Source organism: Opisthocomus hoazin, chromosome 31 (genome assembly GCF_030867145.1).
Source record: "Opisthocomus hoazin isolate bOpiHoa1 chromosome 31, bOpiHoa1.hap1, whole genome shotgun sequence".
In the NCBI taxonomy this organism is placed as follows: Eukaryota; Metazoa; Chordata; class Aves; order Opisthocomiformes; family Opisthocomidae; genus Opisthocomus; species Opisthocomus hoazin.
The window spans coordinates 936,752-960,748 of record NC_134444.1 but is presented as its reverse complement, the minus strand read 5'-3'; positions in this window follow the sequence as shown (position 1 = coordinate 960,748).

Genomic DNA, 23,997 nt, shown 5'->3' with positions numbered 1-23,997 from the left:
TGGGGCTGCTTGCTTGTCTTGCCCCCTCAAACTTCAAACGTAGCTTTGGGGGTCCGTGCAGGGGGCCTCCGGCAGCCCTGCTCCCAAAATGCGAACGTCTGCAGATAGCTCGCAGGCAGAAAGAGCTAGCCTGGAAACCTGTTGCTCAGCCTCATCTGCCCATGGCACTGCTCGCACAGAGGCACAGAGACTGGGGCTGCTTGCTTGTCTTGCCCCCTAAAACTTCAAACGTAGCTTTGGAGGTCCGTGCAGGGGGCCTCCGGCAGCCCTGCTCTGAAAATGCGAACGTCTGCAGATAGCTGGCAGGCAGAAAGAGCTAGCCTGGAAAGCTGTTGCTCAGCCTCATCTGTGCATGGCACTGCTCGCACAGAGGCACAGAGACTGGGGCTGCTTGCTTGTCTTGCCCCCTCAAACTTCAAACGTAGCTTTGGGGGTCCGTGCAGGGGGCCTCCGGCAGCCCTGCTCTGAAAATGCGAACGTCTGCAGAGAGCTCACAGGCAGAAAGAGCTAGCCTGGAAAGCTGTTGCTCAGCCTCATCTGTGCATGGCACTGCTCGCACAGAGGCACAGAGACTGGGGCTGCTTGCTTGTCTTGCCCCCTCAAACTTCAAACGTAGCTTTGGGGGTCCGTGCAGGGGACCTCCGGCAGCCCTGCTCTGAAAATGCAAACGTCTGCAGATAGCTGGCAGGCAGAAAGAGCTAGCCTGGAAACCTGTTGCTCAGCCTCATCTGCCCATGGCACTGCTCGCACAGAGGCACAGAGACTGGGGCTGCTTGCTTGTCTTGCCCCCTAAAACTTCAAACGTAGCTTTGGAGGTCCGTGCAGGGGGCCTCCGGCAGCCCTGCTCTGAAAATGCGAACGTCTGCAGATAGCTCACAGGCAGAAAGAGCTAGCCTGGAAAGCTGTTGCTCAGCCTCATCTGTGCATGGCACTGCTCGCACAGAGGCACAGAGACTGGGGCTGCTTGCTTGTCTTGCCCCCTCAAACTTCAAACGTAGCTTTGGGGGTCCGTGCAGGGGGCCTCCGGCAGCCCTGCTCCCAAACTGCGAACGTCTGCAGATAGCTGGCAGGCAGAAAGAGCTAGCCTGGAAAGCTGTTGCTCAGCCTCATCTGCCCATGGCACTGCTCGCACAGAGGCACAGAGACTGGGGCTGCTTGCTTGTCTTGCCCCCTCAAACTTCAAACGTAGCTTTGGGGGTCCGTGCAGGGGGCCTCCGGCAGCCCTGCTCTGAAAATGCGAACGTCTGCAGATAGCTGGCAGGCAGAAAGAGCTAGCCTGGAAAGCTGTTGCTCAGCCTCATCTGCCCATGGCACTGCTCGCACAGAGGCACAGAGACTGGGGCTGCTTGCTTGTCTTGCCCCCTCAAGCTTCTAACGTAGCTTTGGGGGTCCGTGCAGGGGACCTCCGGCAGCCCTGCTCTGAAAATGCGAACGTCTGCAGATAGCTGGCAGGCAGAAAGAGCTAGCCTGGAAAGCTGTTGCTCAGCCTCATCTGCTCATGGCACTGCTCGCACAGAGGCACAGAGACTGGGGCTGCTTGCTTGTCTTGCCCCCTCAAACTTCAAACGTAGCTTTGGGGGTCCGTGCAGGGGGCCTCCGGCAGCCCTGCTCTGAAAACACGAACGTCTGTAGATAGCTCGCAGCCACAAAGAGCTAGCCTGGAAAGCTGTTGCTCAGCCTCATCTGCCCATGGCACTGCTCGCACAGAGGCACAGAGACTGGGGCTGCTTGCTTGTCTTGCCCCCTCAAACTTCAAACGTAGCTTTGGAGGTCCGTGCAGGGGGCCTCCGGCAGCCCTGCTCTGAAAATGCGAACGTCTGCAGATAGCTCGCAGGCAGAAAGAGCTAGCCTGGAAAGCTGTTGCTCAGCCTCATCTGCCCATGGCACTGCTCGCACAGAGGCACAGAGACTGGGGCTGCTTGCTTGTCTTGCCGCCTCAAACTTCAAACGTAGCTTTGGGGGTCCGTGCAGGGGGCCTCCGGCAGCCCTGCTCTGAAAATGCGAACGTCTGCAGATAGCTGACAGGCAGAAAGAGCTAGCCGGGAAAGCTGTTGCTCAGCCTCATCTGCCCATGGCACTGCTCGCACAGAGGCACAGAGACTGGGGCTGCTTGCTTGTCTTGCCCCCTCAAACTTCAAACGTAGCTTTGGGGGTCCGTGCAGGGGGCCTCCGGCAGCCCTGCTCCCAAAATGCGAACGTCTGCAGATAGCTCGCAGGCAGAAAGAGCTAGCCTGGAAACCTGTTGCTCAGCCTCATCTGCCCATGGCACTGCTCGCACCGAGGCACAGAGACTGGGGCTGCTTGCTTGTCTTGCCCCCTAAAACTTCAAACGTAGCTTTGGAGGTCCGTGCAGGGGGCCTCCGGCAGCCCTGCTCTGAAAATGCGAACGTCTGCAGAGAGCTGGCAGGCAGAAAGAGCTAGCCTGGAAAGCTGTTGCTCAGCCTCATCTGTGCATGGCACTGCTCGCACAGAGGCACAGAGACTGGGGCTGCTTGCTTGTCTTGCCCCCTCAAACTTCAAACGTAGCTTTGGGGGTCCGTGCAGGGGGCCTCCGGCAGCCCTGCTCTGAAAATGCGAACGTCTGCAGAGAGCTCACAGGCAGAAAGAGCTAGCCTGGAAAGCTGTTGCTCAGCCTCATCTGTGCATGGCACTGCTCGCACAGAGGCACAGAGACTGGGGCTGCTTGCTTGTCTTGCCCCCTCAAACTTCAAACGTAGCTTTGGGGGTCCGTGCAGGGGACCTCCGGCAGCCCTGCTCTGAAAATGCAAACGTCTGCAGATAGCTGGCAGGCAGAAAGAGCTAGCCTGGAAACCTGTTGCTCAGCCTCATCTGCCCATGGCACTGCTCGCACAGAGGCACAGAGACTGGGGCTGCTTGCTTGTCTTGCCCCCTAAAACTTCAAACGTAGCTTTGGAGGTCCGTGCAGGGGGCCTCCGGCAGCCCTGCTCTGAAAATGCGAACGTCTGCAGAGAGCTCACAGGCAGAAAGAGCTAGCCTGGAAAGCTGTTGCTCAGCCTCATCTGTGCATGGCACTGCTCGCACAGAGGCACAGAGACTGGGGCTGCTTGCTTGTCTTGCCCCCTCAAACTTCAAACGTAGCTTTAGGTGCTCGGTGCAGGGGGCCTCCGGCAGCCCTGCTCCCAAACTGCGAACGTCTGCAGATAGCTGGCAGGCAGAAAGAGCTAGCCTGGAAAGCTGTTGCTCAGCCTCATCTGCCCATGGCACTGCTCGCACAGAGGCACAGAGACTGGGGCTGCTTGCTTGTCTTGCCCCCTCAAACTTCAAACGTAGCTTTGGGGGCCCGTGCAGGGGGCCTCCGGCAGCCCTGCTCTGAAAATGCGAACGTCTGCAGATAGCTCGCAGGCAGAAAGAGCTAGCCTGGAAAACTGTTGCTCAGCCTCATCTGCCCATGGCACTGCTCGCACAGAGGCACAGAGACTGGGGCTGCTTGCTTGTCTTGCCCCCTCAAACTTCAAACGTAGCTTTGGGGGTCCGTGCAGGCGGCCTGCGGCAGCCCTGCTCTGAAAATGCGAACGTCTGCAGATAGCTGGCAGGCAGAAAGAGCTAGCCTGGAAAGCTGTTGCTCAGCCTCATCTGCCCATGGCCCTGCTTGCACAGAGGCACAGAGACTGGGGCTGCTTGCTTGTCTTGCCCCCTCAAACTTCAAACGTAGCTTTGGGGGTCCGTGCAGGGGGCCTCCGGCAGCCCTGCTCTGAAAATGCGAACGTCTGCAGATAGCTGGCAGGCAGAAAGAGCTAGCCTGGAAAGCTGGTGCTCAGCCTCATCTGCCCATGGCACTGCTCGCACAGAGGCACAGAGACTGGGGCTGCTCGCTTGTCTTGCCCCCTCAAACTTCAAACGTAGCTTTGGGGGTCCGTGCAGGGGGCCTCCGGCAGCCCTGCTCCCAAAATGCGAACGTCTGCAGATAGCTGGCAGGCAGAAAGAGCTAGCCTGGAAAGCTGTTGCTCAGCCTCATCTGCCCATGGCACTGCTCGCACAGAGGCACAGAGACTGGGGCTGCTTGCTTGTCTTGCCCCCTCAAACTTCAAACGTAGATTTGGGGGTCCGTGCAGGGGGCCTCCGGCAGCCCTGCTCTGAAAACACGAACGTCTGTAGATAGCTCACAGCCACAAAGAGCTAGCCTGGAAAGCTGTTGCTCAGCCTCATCTGCCCATGGCACTGCCCGCACAGAGGCACAGAGACTGGGGCTGCTTGCTTGTCTTGCCCCCTCAAACTTCAAACGTAGCTTTGGGGGTCCGTGCCGGGCGCCTCCGGCAGCCCTGCTCCCAAAATTCGAACGTCTGCAGATAGCTGGCAGGCAGAAAGAGCTAGCCTGGAAAGCTGTTGCTCAGCCTCATCTGCCCATGGCACTGCGCGCACAGAGGCACAGAGACTGGGGCTGCTTGCTTGTCTTGCCCCCTCAAACTTCAAACGTAGCTTTGGGGGTCCGTGCAGGATGCCTGCGGCAGCCCTGCTCCCAAAATGCGAACGTCTGCAGATAGCTGGCAGGCAGAAAGAGCTAGCCTGGAAAGATGTTGCTCAGCCTCATCTGCCCATGGCACTGCTCGCACAGAGGCACAGAGACTGGGGCTGCTTGCTTGTCTTGCCCCCTCAAACTTCAAACGTAGCTTTGGGGGTCCGTGCAGGGGGACCTCCGGCAGCCCTGCTCTGAAAATGCGAACGTCTGCAGATAGCTGGCAGGCAGAAAGAGCTAGCCTGGAAAGCTGTTGCTCAGCCTCATCTGCCCATGGCACTGCTCGCACAGAGGCACAGAGACTGGGGCTGCTTGCTTGTCTTGCCCCCTCAAACTTCAAACGTAGCTTTGGAGGTCCGTGCAGGGGGCCTCCGGCAGCCCTGCTCTGAAAATGCGAACGTCTGCAGATAGGTGGCAGGCAGAAAGAGCTAGCCTGGAAAGCTGTTGCTCAGCCTCATCTGCCCATGGCACTGCTCGCACAGAGGCACAGAGACTGGGGCTGCTTGCTTGTCTTGCCCCCTCAAACTTCAAACGTAGCTTTGGGGGTCCGTGCAGGGGGCCTCCGGCAGCCCTGCTCCCAAAATGCGAACGTCTGCAGATAGCTGGCAGGCAGAAAGAGCTAGCCTGGAAAGCTGTTGCTCAGCCTCATCTGCCCATGGCACTGCTCGCACAGAGGCACAGAGACTGGGGCTGCTTGCTTGTCTTGCCCCCTCAAACTTCAAACGTAGCTTTGGGGGTCCGTGCAGGGGGCCTCCGGCAGCCCTGCTCTGAAAATGCGAACGTCTGCAGATAGCTGGCAGGCAGAAAGAGCTAGCCTGGAAAGCTGTTGCTCAGCCTCATCTGCCCATGGCACTGCTCGCACAGAGGCACAGAGACTGGGGCTGCTTGCTTGTCTTGCCCCCTCAAACTTCAAACGTAGATTTGGGGGTCCGTGCAGGGGGCCTGCGGCAGCCCTGCTCTGAAAATGCGAACGTCTGCAGATAGCTGGCAGGCAGAAAGAGCTAGCCTGGAAAGCTGTTGCTCAGCCTCATCTGCCCATGGCACTGCTCGCACAGAGGCACAGAGACTGGGGCTGCTTGCTTGTCTTGCCCCCTCAAACTTCAAACGTAGCTTTGGGGGTCCGTGCAGGGGGCCTCCGGCAGCCCTGCTCCCAAAATGCGAACGTCTGCAGATAGCTGGCAGGCAGAAAGAGCTAGCCTGGAAAGCTGTTGCTCAGCCTCATCTGCCCATGGCACTGCTCGCACAGAGGCACAGAGACTGGGGCTGCTTGCTTGTCTTGCCCCCTCAAACTTCAAACGTAGCTTTGGGGGTCCGTGCCGGGCGCCTCCGGCAGCCCTGCTCCCAAAATGCGAACGTCTGCAGATAGCTGGCAGGTAGAAAGAGCTAGCCTGGAAAGCTGTTGCTCAGCCTCATCTGCCCATGGCACTGCTCGCACAGAGGCACAGAGACTGGGGCTGCTTGCTTGTCTTGCCCCCTCAAACTTCAAACGTAGCTTTGGGGGTCCGTGCAGGGGGACCTCCGGCAGCCCTGCTCTGAAAATGCGAACGTCTGCAGATAGCTGGCAGGCAGAAAGAGCTAGCCTGGAAAGCTGTTGCTCAGCCTCATCTGCCCATGGCACTGCTCGCACAGAGGCACAGAGACTGGGGCTGCTTGCTTGTCTTGCCCCCTCAAACTTCAAACATAGCTTTGGGGGTCCGTGCAGGGGGCCTCTGGCAGCCCTGCTCTGAAAATGCGAACGTCTGCAGATAGCTGGCAGGCAGAAAGAGCTAGCCTGGAAAGCTGTTGCTCAGCCTCATCTGCCCATGGCACTGCTCGCACAGAGGCACAGAGACTGGGGCTGCTTGCTTGTCTTGCCCCCTCAAACTTCAAACGTAGCTTTGGGGGTCCGTGCAGGGGGCCTGCGGCAGCCCTGCTGTGAAAATGGGAACGTCTGCAGATAGCTGGCAGGCAGAAAGAGCTAGCCTGGAAAGCTGTTGCTCAGCCTCATCTGCCCATGGCACTGCTCGCACAGAGGCACAGAGACTGGGGCTGCTTGCTTGTCTTGCCCCCTCAAACTTCAAACGTAGCTTTGGAGGTCCGTGCAGGGGGCCTCCGGCAGCCCTGCTCCCAAAATGCGAACGTCTGCAGATAGCTGGCAGGCAGAAAGAGCTAGCCTGGAAAGCTGTTGCTCAGCCTCATCTGCCCATGGCACTGCTCGCACAGAGGCACAGAGACTGGGGCTGCTTGCTTGTCTTGCCCCCTCAAACTTCAAACGTAGCTTTGGGGGTCCGTGCAGGGGGCCTCCGGCAGCCCTGCTCTGAAAATGCGAACGTCTGCAGATTGCTGGCAGGCAGAAAGAGCTAGCCTGGAAAGCTGTTGCTCAGCCTCATCTGCCCATGGCACTGCTCGCACAGAGGCACAGAGACTGGGGCTGCTTGCTTGTCTTGCCCCCTCAAACTTCAAACGTAGCTTTGGGGGTCCGTGCAGGGGGCCTCCGGCAGCGCTGCTCTGAAAATGCGAACGTCTGCAGATAGCTGGCAGGCAGAAAGAGCTAGCCTGGAAAGCTGTTGCTCAGCCTCATCTGCCCATGGCACTGCTCGCACAGAGGCACCGAGACTGGGGCTGCTTGCTTGTCTTGCCCCCTCAAACTTCAAACGTAGCTTTGGGGGTCCGTGCAGGGGGCCACCGGCAGCCCTGCTCTGAAAATGCGAACGTCTGCAGATAGCTGGCAGGCAGAAAGAGCTAGCCTGGAAAGCTGTTGCTCAGCCTCATCTGCCCATGGCACTGCTCGCACAGAGGCACAGAGACTGGGGCTGCTTGCTTGTCTTGCCCCCTCAAACTTCAAACATAGCTTTGGGGGTCCGTGCAGGGGGCCTCCGGCAGCCCTGCTCTGAAAATGCGAACGTCTGCAGATAGCTGGCAGGCAGAAAGAGCTAGCCTGGAAAGCTGTTGCTCAGCCTCATCTGCCCATGGCACTGCTCGCAAAGAGGCACAGAGACTGGGGCTGCTTGCTTGTCTTGCCGCCTCAAACTTCAAACGTAGCTTTGGGGGTCCGTGCAGGGGGCCTCCGGCAGCCCTGCTCTGAAAATGCGAACGTCTGCAGATAGCTGGCAGGCAGAAAGAGCTAGCCTGGAAAGCTGTTGCTCAGCCTCATCTGCCCATGGCACTGCTCGCACAGAGGCACAGAGGCTGGGGCTGCTTGCTTGTCTTGCCCCCTCAAACTTCAAACGTAGCTTTGGGGGTCCGTGCAGGGGGCCTGCGGCAGCCCTGCTCTGAAAATGCGAACGTCTGCAGATAGCTGGCAGGCAGAAAGAGCTAGCCTGGAAAGCTGTTGCTCAGCCTCATCTGCCCATGGCACTGCTCGCACAGAGGCACAGAGACTGGGGCTGCTTGCTTGTCTTGCCCCCTCAAACTTCAAACGTAGCTTTGGGGGTCCGTGCAGGGGGCCTCCGGCAGCCCTGCTCTGAAAACACGAACGTCTGTAGATAGCTCACAGCCACAAAGAGCTAGCCTGGAAAGCTGTTGCTCAGCCTCATCTGCCCATGGCACTGCTCGCACAGAGGCACAGAGACTGGGGCTGCTTGCTTGTCTTGCCCCCTCAAAGTTCAAACGTAGCTTTGGGGGTCCGTGCAGGGGGCCTCCGGCAGCCCTGCTCTGAAAACACGAACGTCTGTAGATAGCTCACAGCCACAAAGAGCTAGCCTGGAAAGCTGTTGCTCAGCCTCATCTGCCCATGGCACTGCTCGCACAGAGGCACAGAGACTGGGGCTGCTTGCTTGTCTTGCCCCCTCAAACTTCAAACGTAGCTTTGGGGGTCCGTGCCGGGCGCCTCCGGCAGCCCTGCTCCCAAAATGCGAACGTTTGCAGATAGCTGGCAGGCAGAAAGAGCTAGCCTGGAAAGCTGTTGCTCAGCCTCATCTGCCCATGGCACTGCTCGCACAGAGGCACAGAGACTGGGGCTGCTTGCTTGTCTTGCCCCCTCAAACTTCAAACGTAGCTTTGGGGGTCCGTGCAGGGGGTCTGCGGCAGCCCTGCTGTGAAAATGGGAACGTCTGCAGATAGCTGGCAGGCAGAAAGAGCTAGCCTGGAAAGCTGTTGCTCAGCCTCATCTGCCCATGGCACTGCTCGCACAGAGGCACAGAGACTGGGGCTGCTTGCTTGTCTTGCCCCCTCAAACTTCAAACGTAGCTTTGGGGGTCCGTGCAGGGGGCCTCTGGCAGCCCTGCTCTGAAACTGCGAACGTCTGCAGATAGCTGGCAGGCAGAAAGAGCTAGCCTGGAAAGCTGTTGCTCAGCCTCATCTGCCCATGGCACTGCTCGCACAGAGGCACAGAGACTGGGGCTGCTTGCTTGTCTTGCCCCCTCAAACTTCAAACGTAGCTTTGGTGTTCCGTGCAGGCGGCCTGCGGCAGCCCTGCTGTGAAAATGGGAACGTCTGCAGATAGCTGGCAGGCAGAAAGAGCTAACCTGGAAAGCTGTGGCTCAGCCTCATCTGCCCATGGCACTGCTCGCACAGAGGCACAGAGACTGGGGCTGCTTGCTTGTCTTGCCCCCTCAAACTTCAAACGTAGCTTTGGGGGTCCGTGCAGGGGGCCTGCGGCAGCCCTGCTCCCAAAATGCGAACGTCTGCAGATAGGTGGCAGGCAGAAAGAGCTAGCCTGGAAAGCTGTTGCTCAGCCTCATCTGCCCATGGCACTGCTCGCACAGAGGCACAGAGACTGGGGCTGCTTGCTTGTCTTGCCCCCTCAAACTTCAAACGTAGCTTTGGGGGTCCGTGCAGGGGGACCTCCGGCAGCCCTGCTCTGAAAATGCGAACGTCTGCAGATAGCTGGCAGGCAGAAAGACCTAGCCTGGAAAGCTGTTGCTCAGCCTCATCTGCCCATGGCACTGCTCGCACAGAGGCACAGAGACTGGGGCTGCTTGCTTGTCTTGCCCCCTCAAACTTCAAACGTAGCTTTGGAGGTCCGTGCAGGGGGCCTCCGGCAGCCCTGCTCTGAAAATGCGAACGTCTGCAGATAGCTGGCAGGCAGAAAGAGCTAGCCTGGAAAGCTGTTGCTCAGCCTCATCTGCCCATGGCACTGCTCGCACAGAGGCACAGAGACTGGGGCTGCTTGCTTGTCTTGCCCCCTCAAACTTCAAACGTAGCTTTGGGGGTCCGTGCAGGGGGACCTCCGGCAGCCCTGCTCTGAAAATGCGAACGTCTGCAGATAGCTGGCAGGCAGAAAGAGCTAGCCTGGAAAGCTGTTGCTCAGCCTCATCTGCCCATGGCACTGCTCGCACAGAGGCACAGAGACTGGGGCTGCTTGCTTGTCTTGCCCCCTCAAACTTCAAACATAGCTTTGGGGGTCCGTGCAGGGGGCCTCTGGCAGCCCTGCTCTGAAAATGCGAACGTCTGCAGATAGCTGGCAGGCAGAAAGAGCTAGCCTGGAAAGCTGTTGCTCAGCCTCATCTGCCCATGGCACTGCTCGCACAGAGGCACAGAGACTGGGGCTGCTTGCTTGTCTTGCCCCCTCAAACTTCAAACGTAGCTTTGGGGGTCCGTGCAGGGGGCCTGCGGCAGCCCTGCTGTGAAAATGGGAACGTCTGCAGATAGCTGGCAGGCAGAAAGAGCTAGCCTGGAAAGCTGTTGCTCAGCCTCATCTGCCCATGGCACTGCTCGCACAGAGGCACAGAGACTGGGGCTGCTTGCTTGTCTTGCCCCCTCAAACTTCAAACGTAGCTTTGGAGGTCCGTGCAGGGGGCCTCCGGCAGCCCTGCTCCCAAAATGCGAACGTCTGCAGATAGCTGGCAGGCAGAAAGAGCTAGCCTGGAAAGCTGTTGCTCAGCCTCATCTGCCCATGGCACTGCTCGCACAGAGGCACAGAGACTGGGGCTGCTTGCTTGTCTTGCCGCCTCAAACTTCAAACGTAGCTTTGGGGGTCCGTGCAGGGGGCCTCCGGCAGCCCTGCTCCCAAAATGCGAACGTCTGCAGACAGCTCGCAGGCAGAAAGAGCTAGCCTGGAAAGCTGTTGCTCAGCCTCATCTGCCCATGGCACTGCTCGCACAGAGGCACAGAGACTGGGGCTGCTTGCTTGTCTTGCCCCCTCAAACTTCAAACGTAGCTTTGGGGGTCCGTGCAGGGGGCCTCCGGCAGCCCTGCTCTGAAAATGCGAACGTCTGCAGATAGCTGGCAGGCAGAAAGAGCTAGCCTGGAAAGCTGTTGCTCAGCCTCATCTGCCCATGGCACTGCTCGCACAGAGGCACCGAGACTGGGGCTGCTTGCTTGTCTTGCCCCCTCAAACTTCAAACGTAGCTTTGGGGGTCCGTGCAGGGGGCCACCGGCAGCCCTGCTCTGAAAATGCGAACGTCTGCAGATAGCTGGCAGGCAGAAAGAGCTAGCCTGGAAAGCTGTTGCTCAGCCTCATCTGCCCATGGCACTGCTCGCACAGAGGCACAGAGACTGGGGCTGCTTGCTTGTCTTGCCCCCTCAAACTTCAAACATAGCTTTGGGGGTCCGTGCAGGGGGCCTCCGGCAGCCCTGCTCTGAAAATGCGAACGTCTGCAGATAGCTGGCAGGCAGAAAGAGCTAGCCTGGAAAGCTGTTGCTCAGCCTCATCTGCCCATGGCACTGCTCGCAAAGAGGCACAGAGACTGGGGCTGCTTGCTTGTCTTGCCGCCTCAAACTTCAAACGTAGCTTTGGGGGTCCGTGCAGGGGGCCTCCGGCAGCCCTGCTCTGAAAATGCGAACGTCTGCAGATAGCTGGCAGGCAGAAAGAGCTAGCCTGGAAAGCTGTTGCTCAGCCTCATCTGCCCATGGCACTGCTCGCACAGAGGCACAGAGGCTGGGGCTGCTTGCTTGTCTTGCCCCCTCAAACTTCAAACGTAGCTTTGGGGGTCCGTGCAGGGGGCCTGCGGCAGCCCTGCTCTGAAAATGCGAACGTCTGCAGATAGCTGGCAGGCAGAAAGAGCTAGCCTGGAAAGCTGTTGCTCAGCCTCATCTGCCCATGGCACTGCTCGCACAGAGGCACAGAGACTGGGGCTGCTTGCTTGTCTTGCCCCCTCAAACTTCAAACGTAGATTTGGGGGTCCGTGCAGGGGGCCTCCGGCAGCCCTGCTCTGAAAACACGAACGTCTGTAGATAGCTCACAGCCACAAAGAGCTAGCCTGGAAAGCTGTTGCTCAGCCTCATCTGCCCATGGCACTGCTCGCACAGAGGCACAGAGACTGGGGCTGCTTGCTTGTCTTGCCCCCTCAAACTTCAAACGTAGCTTTGGGGGTCCGTGCAGGGGGTCTGCGGCAGCCCTGCTGTGAAAATGGGAACGTCTGCAGATAGCTGGCAGGCAGAAAGAGCTAGCCTGGAAAGCTGTTGCTCAGCCTCATCTGCCCATGGCACTGCTCGCACAGAGGCACAGAGACTGGGGCTGCTTGCTTGTCTTGCCCCCTCAAACTTCAAACGTAGCTTTGGGGGTCCGTGCAGGGGGCCTCTGGCAGCCCTGCTCTGAAAATGCGAACGTCTGCAGATAGCTGGCAGGCAGAAAGAGCTAGCCTGGAAAGCTGTTGCTCAGCCTCATCTGCCCATGGCACTGCTCGCACAGAGGCACAGAGACTGGGGCTGCTTGCTTGTCTTGCCCCCTCAAACTTCAAACGTAGCTTTGGTGTTCCGTGCAGGCGGCCTGCGGCAGCCCTGCTGTGAAAATGGGAACGTCTGCAGATAGCTGGCAGGCAGAAAGAGCTAACCTGGAAAGCTGTGGCTCAGCCTCATCTGCCCATGGCACTGCTCGCACAGAGGCACAGAGACTGGGGCTGCTTGCTTGTCTTGCCCCCTCAAACTTCAAACGTAGCTTTGGGGGTCCGTGCAGGGGGCCTGCGGCAGCCCTGCTCCCAAAATGCGAACGTCTGCAGATAGGTGGCAGGCAGAAAGAGGTAGCCTGGAAAGCTGTTGCTCAGCCTCATCTGCCCATGGCACTGCTCGCACAGAGGCACAGAGACTGGGGCTGCTTGCTTGTCTTGCCCCCTCAAACTTCAAACGTAGCTTTGGGGGTCCGTGCAGGGGGACCTCCGGCAGCCCTGCTCTGAAAATGCGAACGTCTGCAGATAGCTGGCAGGCAGAAAGACCTAGCCTGGAAAGCTGTTGCTCAGCCTCATCTGCCCATGGCACTGCTCGCACAGAGGCACAGAGACTGGGGCTGCTTGCTTGTCTTGCCCCCTCAAACTTCAAACGTAGCTTTGGAGGTCCGTGCAGGGGGCCTCCGGCAGCCCTGCTCTGAAAATGCGAACGTCTGCAGATAGCTGGCAGGCAGAAAGAGCTAGCCTGGAAAGCTGTTGCTCAGCCTCATCTGCCCATGGCACTGCTCGCACAGAGGCACAGAGACTGGGGCTGCTTGCTTGTCTTGCCGCCTCAAACTTCAAACGTAGCTTTGGGGGTCCGTGCAGGGGGCCTCCGGCAGCCCTGCTCTGAAAATGCGAACGTCTGCAGATTGCTGGCAGGCAGAAAGAGCTAGCCTGGAAAGCTGTTGCTCAGCCTCATCTGCCCATGGCACTGCTCGCACAGAGGCACAGAGACTGGGGCTGCTTGCTTGTCTTGCCCCCTCAAACTTCAAACGTAGCTTTGGGGGTCCGTGCAGGGGGCCTCCGGCAGCCCTGCTCTGAAAATGCGAACGTCTGCAGATAGCTGGCAGGCAGAAAGAGCTAGCCTGGAAAGCTGTTGCTCAGCCTCATCTGCCCATGGCACTGCTCGCACAGAGGCACCGAGACTGGGGCTGCTTGCTTGTCTTGCCCCCTCAAACTTCAAACGTAGCTTTGGGGGTCCGTGCAGGGGGCCACCGGCAGCCCTGCTCCCAAAATGCGAACGTCTGCAGATAGCTGGCAGGCAGAAAGAGCTAGCCTGGAAAGCTGTTGCTCAGCCTCATCTGCCCATGGCACTGCTCGCACAGAGGCACAGAGACTGGGGCTGCTTGCTTGTCTTGCCCCCTCAAACTTCAAACATAGCTTTGGGGGTCCGTGCAGGGGGCCTCCGGCAGCCCTGCTCTGAAAATGCGAACGTCTGCAGATAGCTGGCAGGCAGAAAGAGCTAGCCTGGAAAGCTGTTGCTCAGCCTCATCTGCCCATGGCACTGCTCGCAAAGAGGCACAGAGACTGGGGCTGCTTGCTTGTCTTGCCGCCTCAAACTTCAAACGTAGCTTTGGGGGTCCGTGCAGGGGGCCTCCGGCAGCCCTGCTCTGAAAATGCGAACGTCTGCAGATAGCTGGCAGGCAGAAAGAGCTAGCCTGGAAAGCTGTTGCTCAGCCTCATCTGCCCATGGCACTGCTCGCACAGAGGCACAGAGGCTGGGGCTGCTTGCTTGTCTTGCCCCCTCAAACTTCAAACGTAGCTTTGGGGGTCCGTGCAGGGGGCCTGCGGCAGCCCTGCTCTGAAAATGCGAACGTCTGCAGATAGCTGGCAGGCAGAAAGAGCTAGCCTGGAAAGCTGTTGCTCAGCCTCATCTGCCCATGGCACTGCTCGCACAGAGGCACAGAGACTGGGGCTGCTTGCTTGTCTTGCCCCCTCAAACTTCAAACGTAGATTTGGGGGTCCGTGCAGGGGGCCTCCGGCAGCCCTGCTCTGAAAACACGAACGTCTGTAGATAGCTCACAGCCACAAAGAGCTAGCCTGGAAAGCTGTTGCTCAGCCTCATCTGCCCATGGCACTGCTCGCACAGAGGCACAGAGACTGGGGCTGCTTGCTTGTCTTGCCCCCTCAAACTTCAAACGTAGCTTTGGGGGTCCGTGCCGGGCGCCTCCGGCAGCCCTGCTCCCAAAATGCGAACGTTTGCAGATAGCTGGCAGGCAGAAAGAGCTAGCCTGGAAAGCTGTTGCTCAGCCTCATCTGCCCATGGCACTGCTCGCACAGAGGCACAGAGACTGGGGCTGCTTGCTTGTCTTGCCCACTCAAACTTCAAACGTAGCTTTGGGGGTCCGTGCAGGGGGTCTGCGGCAGCCCTGCTGTGAAAATGGGAACGTCTGCAGAGAGCTCACAGGCAGAAAGAGCTAGCCTGGAAAGCTGTTGCTCAGCCTCATCTGCCCATGGCACTGCTCGCACAGAGGCACAGAGACTGGGGCTGCTTGCTTGTCTTGCCCCCTCAAACTTCAAACGTAGCTTTGGGGGTCCGTGCAGGGGTCCTCCAGCAGCCCTGCTCTGAAAATGCGAACGTCTGCAGATAGCTGGCAGGCAGAAAGAGCTAGCCTGGAAAGATGTTGCTCAGCCTCATCTGCCCATGGCACTGCTCGCACAGAGGCACAGAGACTGGGGCTGCTTGCTTGTCTTGCCCCCTCAAACTTCAAACGTAGCTTTGGGGGTCCGTGCAGGGGGCCTCTGGCAGCCCTGCTCTGAAAATGCGAACGTCTGCAGATAGCTGGCAGGCAGAAAGAGCTAGCCTGGAAAGCTGTTGCTCAGCCTCATCTGCCCATGGCACTGCTCGCACAGAGGCACAGAGACTGGGGCTGCTTGCTTGTCTTGCCCCCTCAAACTTCAAACGTAGCTTTGGTGTTCCGTGCAGGCGGCCTGCGGCAGCCCTGCTGTGAAAATGGGAACGTCTGCAGATAGCTGGCAGGCAGAAAGAGCTAACCTGGAAAGCTGTGGCTCAGCCTCATCTGCCCATGGCACTGCTCGCACAGAGGCACAGAGACTGGGGCTGCTTGCTTGTCTTGCCCCCTCAAACTTCAAACGTAGCTTTGGGGGTCCGTGCAGGGGGCCTGCGGCAGCCCTGCTCCCAAAATGCGAACGTCTGCAGATAGGTGGCAGGCAGAAAGAGCTAGCCTGGAAAGCTGTTGCTCAGCCTCATCTGCCCATGGCACTGCTCGCACAGAGGCACAGAGACTGGGGCTGCTTGCTTGTCTTGCCCCCTCAAACTTCAAACGTAGCTTTGGGGGTCCGTGCAGGGGGACCTCCGGCAGCCCTGCTCTGAAAATGCGAACGTCTGCAGATAGCTGGCAGGCAGAAAGACCTAGCCTGGAAAGCTGTTGCTCAGCCTCATCTGCCCATGGCACTGCTCGCACAGAGGCACAGAGACTGGGGCTGCTTGCTTGTCTTGCCCCCTCAAACTTCAAACGTAGCTTTGGAGGTCCGTGCAGGGGGCCTCCGGCAGCCCTGCTCTGAAAATGCGAACGTCTGCAGATAGCTCGCAGGCAGAAAGAGCTAGCCTGGAAAGCTGTTGCTCAGCCTCATCTGCCCATGGCACTGCTCGCACAGAGGCACAGAGACTGGGGCTGCTTGCTTGTCTTGCCCCCTCAAACTTCAAACGTAGCTTTGGGGGTCCGTGCAGGGGGCATCCGGCAGCCCTGCTCTGAAAATGCGAACGTCTGCAGATAGCTGGCAGGCAGAAAGAGCTAGCCTGGAAAACTGTTGCTCAGCCTCATCTGCCCATGGCACTGCTCGCACAGAGGCACAGAGACTGGGGCTGCTTGCTTGTCTTGCCCCCTCAAACTTCAAACGTAGCTTTGGGGGTCCGTGCAGGGGGCCTGCGGCAGCCCTGCTCTGAAAATGCGAACGTCTGCAGATAGCTGGCAGGCAGAAAGAGCTAGCCTGGAAAGCTGTTGCTCAGCCTCATCTGCCCATGGCACTGCTCGCACAGAGGCACAGAGACTGGGGCTGCTTGCTTGTCTTGCCCCCTCAAACTTCAAACGTAGCTTTGGGGGTCCGTGCAGGGGGCCTGCGGCAGCCCTGCTCTGAAAATGCGAACGTCTGCAGATAGCTGGCAGGCAGAAAGAGCTAGCCTGGAAAGCTGTTGCTCAGCCTCATCTGCCCATGGCACTGCTCGCACAGAGGCACAGAGACTGGGGCTGCTTGCTTGTCTTGCCCCCTCAACTTCAAACGTAGCTTTGGGGGTCCGTGCAGGGGGCCTCCGGCAGCCCTGCTCTGAAAATGCGAACGTCTGCAGATAGCTGGCAGGCAGAAAGAGCTAGCCTGGAAAGCTGTTGCTCAGCCTCATCTGCCCATGGCACTGCTCGCACAGAGGCACAGAGACTGGGGCTGCTTGCTTGTCTTGCCCCCTCAAACTTCCAACGTAGCTTTGGGGGTCCGTGCAGGGGGCCTGCGGCAGCCCTGCTGTGAAAATGGGAACGTCTGCAGATAGCTGGCAGGCAGAAAGAGCTAGCCTGGAAAGCTGTTGCTCAGCCTCATCTGCCCATGGCACTGCTCGCACAGAGGCACAGAGACTGGGGCTGCTTGCTTGTCTTGCCCCCTCAAACTTCAAACGTAGCTTTGGGGGTCCGTGCAGGGGGCCTCCGGCAGCCCTGCTCTGAAAATGCGAACGTCTGCAGATAGCTGGCAGGCAGAAAGAGCTAGCCTGGAAAGCTGTTGCTCAGCCTCATCTGCCCATGGCACTGCTCGCACAGAGGCACAGAGACTGGGGCTGCTTGCTTGTCTTGCCCCCTCAAACTTCAAACGTAGCTTTGGGGGTCCGTGCAGGGGGCCTGCGGCAGCCCTGCTGTGAAAATGGGATCGTCTGCAGATAGCTGGCAGGCAGAAAGAGCTAGCCTGGAAAGCTGTTGCTCAGCCTCATCTGCCCATGGCACTGCTCGCACAGAGGCACAGAGACTGGGGCTGCTTGCTTGTCTTGCCCCCTCAAACTTCAAACGTAGCTTTGGGGGTCCGTGCAGGGGGCCTCTGGCAGCCCTGCTCTGAAAATGCGAACGTCTGCAGATAGCTGGCAGGCAGAAAGAGCTAGCCTGGAAAGCTGTTGCTCAGCCTCATCTGCCCATGGCGCTGCTCGCACAGAGGCACAGAGACTGGGGCTGCTTGCTTGTCTTGCCCCCTCAAACTTCAAACGTAGCTTTGGGGGTCCGTGCAGGGGGACCTCCGGCAGCCCTGCTCTGAAAATGCGAACGTCTGCAGATAGCTGGCAGGCAGAAAGAGCTAGCCTGGAAAGCTGTTGCTCAGCCTCATCTGCCCATGGCACTGCTCGCACAGAGGCACAGAGACTGGGGCTGCTTGCTTGTCTTGCCCCCTCAAACTTCAAACGTATCTTTGGGGGTCCGTACACGGGGCCTCCGGCAGCCCTGCCGTGAAAATGCGAACGTCTGCAGATAGCTGGCAGGCAGAAAGAGCTAGCCTGGAAAGCTGTTGCTCAGCCTCATCTGCCCATGGCACTGCTCGCACAGAGGCACAGAGACTGGGGCTGCTTGCTTGTCTTGCCCCCTCAAACTTCAAACGTAGCTTTGGGGGTCCGTGCAGGGGGCCTCCGGCAGCCCTGCTCTGAAAATGCGAACGTCTGCAGATAGCTGGCAGGCAGAAAGAGCTAGCCTGGAAAGCTGTTGCTCAGCCTCATCTGCCCATGGCACTGCTCGCACAGAGGCACAGAGACTGGGGCTGCTTGCTTGTCTTGCCCCCTCAAACTTCAAACGTAGCTTTGGGGGTCCGTGCAGGGGGCCTCCGGCAGCCCTGCTCCCAAAATGCGAACGTCTGCAGATAGCTGGCAGGCAGAAAGAGGTAGCCTGGAAAGCTGTTGCTCAGCCTCATCTGCCCATGGCACTGCTCGCACAGAGGCACAGAGACTGGGGCTGCTTTCTTGTCTTGCCCCCTCAAACTTCAAACGTAGCTTTGGGAGTTCGTGCAGGGGACCTCTGGCAGCCCTGCTCTGAAAATGCGAACGTCTGCAGATAGCTGGCAGGCAGAAAGAGCTAGCCTGGAAAGCTGTTGCTCAGCCTCATCTGCCCATGGCACTGCTCGCACAGAGGCACAAAGACTGGGGCTGCTTGCTTGTCTTGCCCCCTCAAACTTCAAACGTAGCTTTGGGGGTCCGTGCAGGGGGCCTGCGGCAGCCCTGCTCTGAAAATGCGAACGTCTGCAGATAGCTGGCAGGCAGAAAGAGCTAGCCTGGAAAGCTGTTGCTCAGCCTCATCTGCCCATGGCACTGCTCGCAAAGAGGCACAGAGACTGGGGCTGCTTGCTTGTCTTGCCCCCTCAAACTTCAAACGTAGCTTTGGGGGTCCGTGCAGGGGTCCTCCGGCAGCCCTGCTCTGAAAATGCGAACGTCTGCAGATAGCTGGCAGGCAGAAAGAGCTAGCCTGGAAAGCTGTTGCTCAGCCTCATCTGCCCATGGCACTGCTCGCACAGAGGCACAGAGACTGGGGCTGCTTGCTTGTCTTGCCCCCTCAAACTTCAAACGTAGCTTTGGGGGTCCGTGCAGGGGGCCTCTGGCAGCCCTGCTCTGAAAATGCGAACGTCTACAGATAGCTCGCAGGCAGAAAGAGCTAGCCTGGAAACCTGTTGCTCAGCCTCATCTGCCCATGGCACTGCTCGCACAGAGGCACAGAGACTGGGGCTGCTTGCTTGTCTTGCCCCCTCAAACTTCAAACGTAGCTTTGGGGGTCCGTGCAGGGGGCCTCCGGCAGCCCTGCTCTGAAAATGCGAACGTCTGCAGAGAGCTCACAGGCAGAAAGAGCTAGCCTGGAAAGCTGTTGCTCAGCCTCATCTGTGCATGGCACTGCTCGCACAGAGGCACAGAGACTGGGGCTGCTTGCTTGTCTTGCCCCCTCAAACTTCAAACGTAGCTTTGGGGGTCCGTGCAGGGGGCCTCCGGCAGCCCTGCTCCCAAAATGCGAACGTCTGCAGATAGGTGGCAGGCAGAAAGAGCTAGCCTGGAAAGCTGTTGCTCAGCCTCATCTGCCCATGGCACTGCTCGCACAGAGGCACAGAGACTGGGGCTGCTTGCTTGTCTTGCCCCCTCAAACTTCAAACGTAGCTTTGGGGGTCCGTGCAGGGGGACCTCCGGCAGCCCTGCTCTGAAAATGCGAACGTCTGCAGATAGCTGGCAGGCAGAAAGAGCTAGCCTGGAAAGCTGTTGCTCAGCCTCATCTGCCCATGGCACTGCTCGCACAGAGGCACAGAGACTGGGGCTGCTTGCTTGTCTTGCCCCCTCAAACTTCAAACGTAGCTTTGGGGGTCCGTGCAGGGGGCCTCTGGCAGCCCTGCTCTGAAAATGCGAACGTCTGCAGATAGCTGGCAGGCAGAAAGAGCTAGCCTGGAAAGCTGTTGCTCAGCCTCATCTGCCCATGGCACTGCTCGCACAGAGGCACAGAGACTGGGGCTGCTTGCTTGTCTTGCCCCCTCAAACTTCAAACGTAGCTTTGGGGGTCCGTGCAGGGGGCTCTGGCAGCCCTGCTCTGAAAATGCGAACGTCTGCAGATAGCTGGCAGGCAGAAAGAGCTAGCCTGGAAAGCTGTTGCTCAGCCTCATCTGCCCATGGCACTGCTCGCACAGAGGCACAGAGACTGGGGCTGCTTGCTTGTCTTGCCCCCTCAAACTTCAAACGTAGCTTTGGGGGTCCGTGCAGGGGGCCTGCGGCAGCCCTGCTGTGAAAATGGGAACGTCTGCAGATAGCTCGCAGGCAGAAAGAGCTAGCCTGGAAAGCTGTTGCTCAGCCTCATCTGCCCATGGCACTGCTCGCACAGAGGCACAGAGACTGGGGCTGCTCGCTTGTCTTGCCCCCTCAAACTTCAAACGTAGCTTTGGGGGTCCGTGCAGGGGGCCTCCGGCAGCCCTGCTCTGAAAATGCGAACGTCTGCAGATAGCTGGCAGGCAGAAAGAGCTAGCCTGGAAAGCTGTTGCTCAGCCTCATCTGCCCATGGCACTGCTCGCACAGAGGCACAGAGACTGGGGCTGCTTGCTTGTCTTGCCCCCTCAAACTTCAAACGTAGCTTTGGGGGTCCGTGCAGGGGGACCTCCGGCAGCCCTGCTCTGAAAATGCGAACGTCTGCAGATAGCTGGCAGGCAGAAAGAGCTAGCCTGGAAAGCTGTTGCTCAGCCTCATCTGCCCATGGCACTGCTCGCACAGAGGCACAGAGACTGGGGCTGCTTGCTTGTCTTGCCCCCTCAAACTTCAAACGTATCTTTGGGGGTCCGTACAAGGGGCCTCCGGCAGCCCTGCTCTGAAAATGCGAACGTCTGCAGATAGCTGGCAGGCAGAAAGAGCTAGCCTGGAAAGCTGTTGCTCAGCCTCATCTGCCCATGGCACTGCTCGCACAGAGGCACAGAGACTGGGGCTGCTTGCTTGTCTTGCCCCCTCAAACTTCAAACGTAGCTTTGGGGGTCCGTGCAGGGGGCCTCCGGCAGCCCTGCTCTGAAAATGCGAACGTCTGCAGATAGCTGGCAGGCAGAAAGAGCTAGCCTGGAAAGCTGTTGCTCAGCCTCATCTGCCCATGGCACTGCTCGCACAGAGGCACAGAGACTGGGGCTGCTTGCTTGTCTTGCCCCCTCAAACTTCAAACGTAGCTTTGGGGGTCCGTGCAGGGGGCCTCCGGCAGCCCTGCTCCCAAAATGCGAACGTCTGCAGATAGCTGGCAGGCAGAAAGAGGTAGCCTGGAAAGCTGTTGCTCAGCCTCATCTGCCCATGGCACTGCTCGCACAGAGGCACAGAGACTGGGGCTGCTTGCTTGTCTTGCCCCCTCAAACTTCAAACGTAGCTTTGGGGGTCCGTGCAGGGGACCTGCGGCAGCCCTGCTCTGAAAATGCGAACGTCTGCAGAGAGCTCACAGGCAGAAAGAGCTAGCCTGGAAAGCTGTTGCTCAGCCTCATCTGTGCATGGCACTGCTCGCACAGAGGCACAGAGACTGGGGCTGCTTGCTTGTCTTGCCCCCTCAAAGTTCAAACGTAGCTTTGGGGGTCCGTGCAGGGGGTCTCCGGCAGCCCTGCTCTGAAAATGCGAACGTCTGCAGATAGGTGGCAGGCAGAAAGAGCTAGCCTGGAAAGCTGTTGCTCAGCCTCATCTGCCCATGGCACTGCTCGCACAGAGGCACAGAGACTGGGGCTGCTTGCTTGTCTTGCCCCCTCAAACTTCAAACGTATCTTTGGGGGTCCGTACACGGGGCCTCCGGCAGCCCTGCCGTGAAAATGCGAACGTCTGCAGATAGCTGGCAGGCAGAAAGAGCTAGCCTGGAAAGCTGTTGCTCAGCCTCATCTGCCCATGGCACTGCTCGCACAGAGGCACAGAGACTGGGGCTGCTTGCTTGTCTTGCCCCCTCAAACTTCAAACGTAGCTTTGGGGGTCCGTGCAGGGGGCCTCCGGCAGCCCTGCTCTGAAAATGCGAACGTCTGCAGATAGCTGGCAGGCAGAAAGAGCTAGCCTGGAAAGCTGTTGCTCAGCCTCATCTGCCCATGGCACTGCTCGCACAGAGGCACAGAGACTGGGGCTGCTTGCTTGTCTTGCCCCCTCAAACTTCAAACGTAGCTTTGGGGGTCCGTGCAGGGGGCCTCCGGCAGCCCTGCTCCCAAAATGCGAACGTCTGCAGATAGCTGGCAGGCAGAAAGAGGTAGCATAGAAAGCTGTTGCTCAGCCTCATCTGCCCATGGCACTGCTCGCACAGAGGCACAGAGACTGGGGCTGCTTTCTTGTCTTGCCCCCTCAAACTTCAAACGTAGCTTTGGGAGTCCGTGCAGGGGACCTCCGGCAGCCCTGCTCTGAAAATGCGAACGTCTGCAGATAGCTGGCAGGCAGAAAGAGCTAGCCTGGAAAGCTGTTGCTCAGCCTCATCTGCCCATGGCACTGCTCGCACAGAGGCACAAAGACTGGGGCTGCTTGCTTGTCTTGCCCCCTCAAACTTCAAACGTAGCTTTGGGGGTCCGTGCAGGGGGCCTGCGGCAGCCCTGCTCTGAAAATGCGAACGTCTGCAGATAGCTGGCAGGCAGAAAGAGCTAGCCTGGAAAGCTGTTGCTCAGCCTCATCTGCCCATGGCACTGCTCACAAAGAGGCACAGAGACTGGGGCTGCTTGCTTGTCTTGCCCCCTCAAACTTCAAACGTAGCTTTGGGGGTCCGTGCAGGGGTCCTCCGGCAGCCCTGCTCTGAAAATGCGAACGTCTGCAGATAGCTGGCAGGCAGAAAGAGCTAGCCTGGAAAGCTGTTGCTCAGCCTCATCTGCCCATGGCACTGCTCGCACAGAGGCACAGAGACTGGGGCTGCTTGCTTGTCTTGCCCCCTCAAACTTCAAACGTAGCTTTGGGGGTCCGTGCAGGGGGCCTCTGGCAGCCCTGCTCTGAAAATGCGAACGTCTGCAGATAGCTGGCAGGCAGAAAGAGGTAGCCTGGAAAGCTGTTGCTCAGCCTCATCTGCCCATGGCACTGCTCGCACAGAGGCACAGAGACTGGGGCTGCTTGCTTGTCTTGCCCCCTCAAACTTCAAACGTAGCTTTGGGGGTCCGTGCAGGGGGCCTCCGGCAGCCCTGCTCTGAAAATGCGAACGTCTGCAGAGAGCTCACAGGCAGAAAGAGCTAGCCTGGAAAGCTGTTGCTCAGCCTCATCTGTGCATGGCACTGCTCGCACAGAGGCACAGAGACTGGGGCTGCTTGCTTGTCTTGCCCCCTCAAACTTCAAACGTAGCTTTGGGGGTCCGTGCAGGGGGCCTCCGGCAGCCCTGCTCTGAAAATGCGAACGTCTGCAGATAGGTGGCAGGCAGAAAGAGCTAGCCTGGAAAGCTGTTGCTCAGCCTCATCTGCCCATGGCACTGCTCGCACAGAGGCACAGAGACTGGGGCTGCTTGCTTGTCTTGCCCCCTCAAACTTCAAACGTAGCTTTGGGGGTCCGTGCAGGGGGACCTCCGGCAGCCCTGCTCTGAAAATGCGAACGTCTGCAGATAGCTGGCAGGCAGAAAGAGCTAGCCTGGAAAGCTGTTGCTCAGCCTCATCTGCCCATGGCACTGCTCGCACAGAGGCACAGAGACTGGGGCTGCTTGCTTGTCTTGCCCCCTCAAACTTCAAACGTAGCTTTGGGGGTCCGTGCAGGGGGCCTCTGGCAGCCCTGCTCTGAAAATGCGAACGTCTGCAGATAGCTGGCAGGCAGAAAGAGCTAGCCTGGAAAGCTGTTGCTCAGCCTCATCTGCCCATGGCACTGCTCGCACAGAGGCACAGAGACTGGGGCTGCTTGCTTGTCTTGCCCCCTCAAACTTCAAACGTAGCTTTGGGGGTCCGTGCAGGGGGCCTCTGGCAGCCCTGCTCTGAAAATGCGAACGTCTGCAGATAGCTGGCAGGCAGAAAGAGCTAGCCTGGAAAGCTGTTGCTCAGCCTCATCTGCCCATGGCACTGCTCGCACAGAGGCACAGAGACTGGGGCTGCTTGCTTGTCTTGCCCCCTCAAACTTCAAACGTAGCTTTGGGGGTCCGTGCAGGGGGCCTGCGGCAGCCCTGCTGTGAAAATGGGAACGTCTGCAGATAGCTGGCAGGCAGAAAGAGCTAGCCTGGAAAGCTGTTGCTCAGCCTCATCTGCCCATGGCACTGCTCGCACAGAGGCACAGAGACTGGGGCTGCTCGCTTGTCTTGCCCCCTCAAACTTCAAACGTAGCTTTGGGGGTCCGTGCAGGGGGCCTCCGGCAGCCCTGCTCTGAAAATGCGAACGTCTGCAGATAGCTGGCAGGCAGAAAGAGCTAGCCTGGAAAGCTGTTGCTCAGCCTCATCTGCCCATGGCACTGCTCGCACAGAGGCACAGAGACTGGGGCTGCTTGCTTGTCTTGCCCCCTCAAACTTCAAACGTAGCTTTGGGGGTCCGTGCAGGGGGACCTCCGGCAGCCCTGCTCTGAAAATGCGAACGTCTGCAGATAGCTGG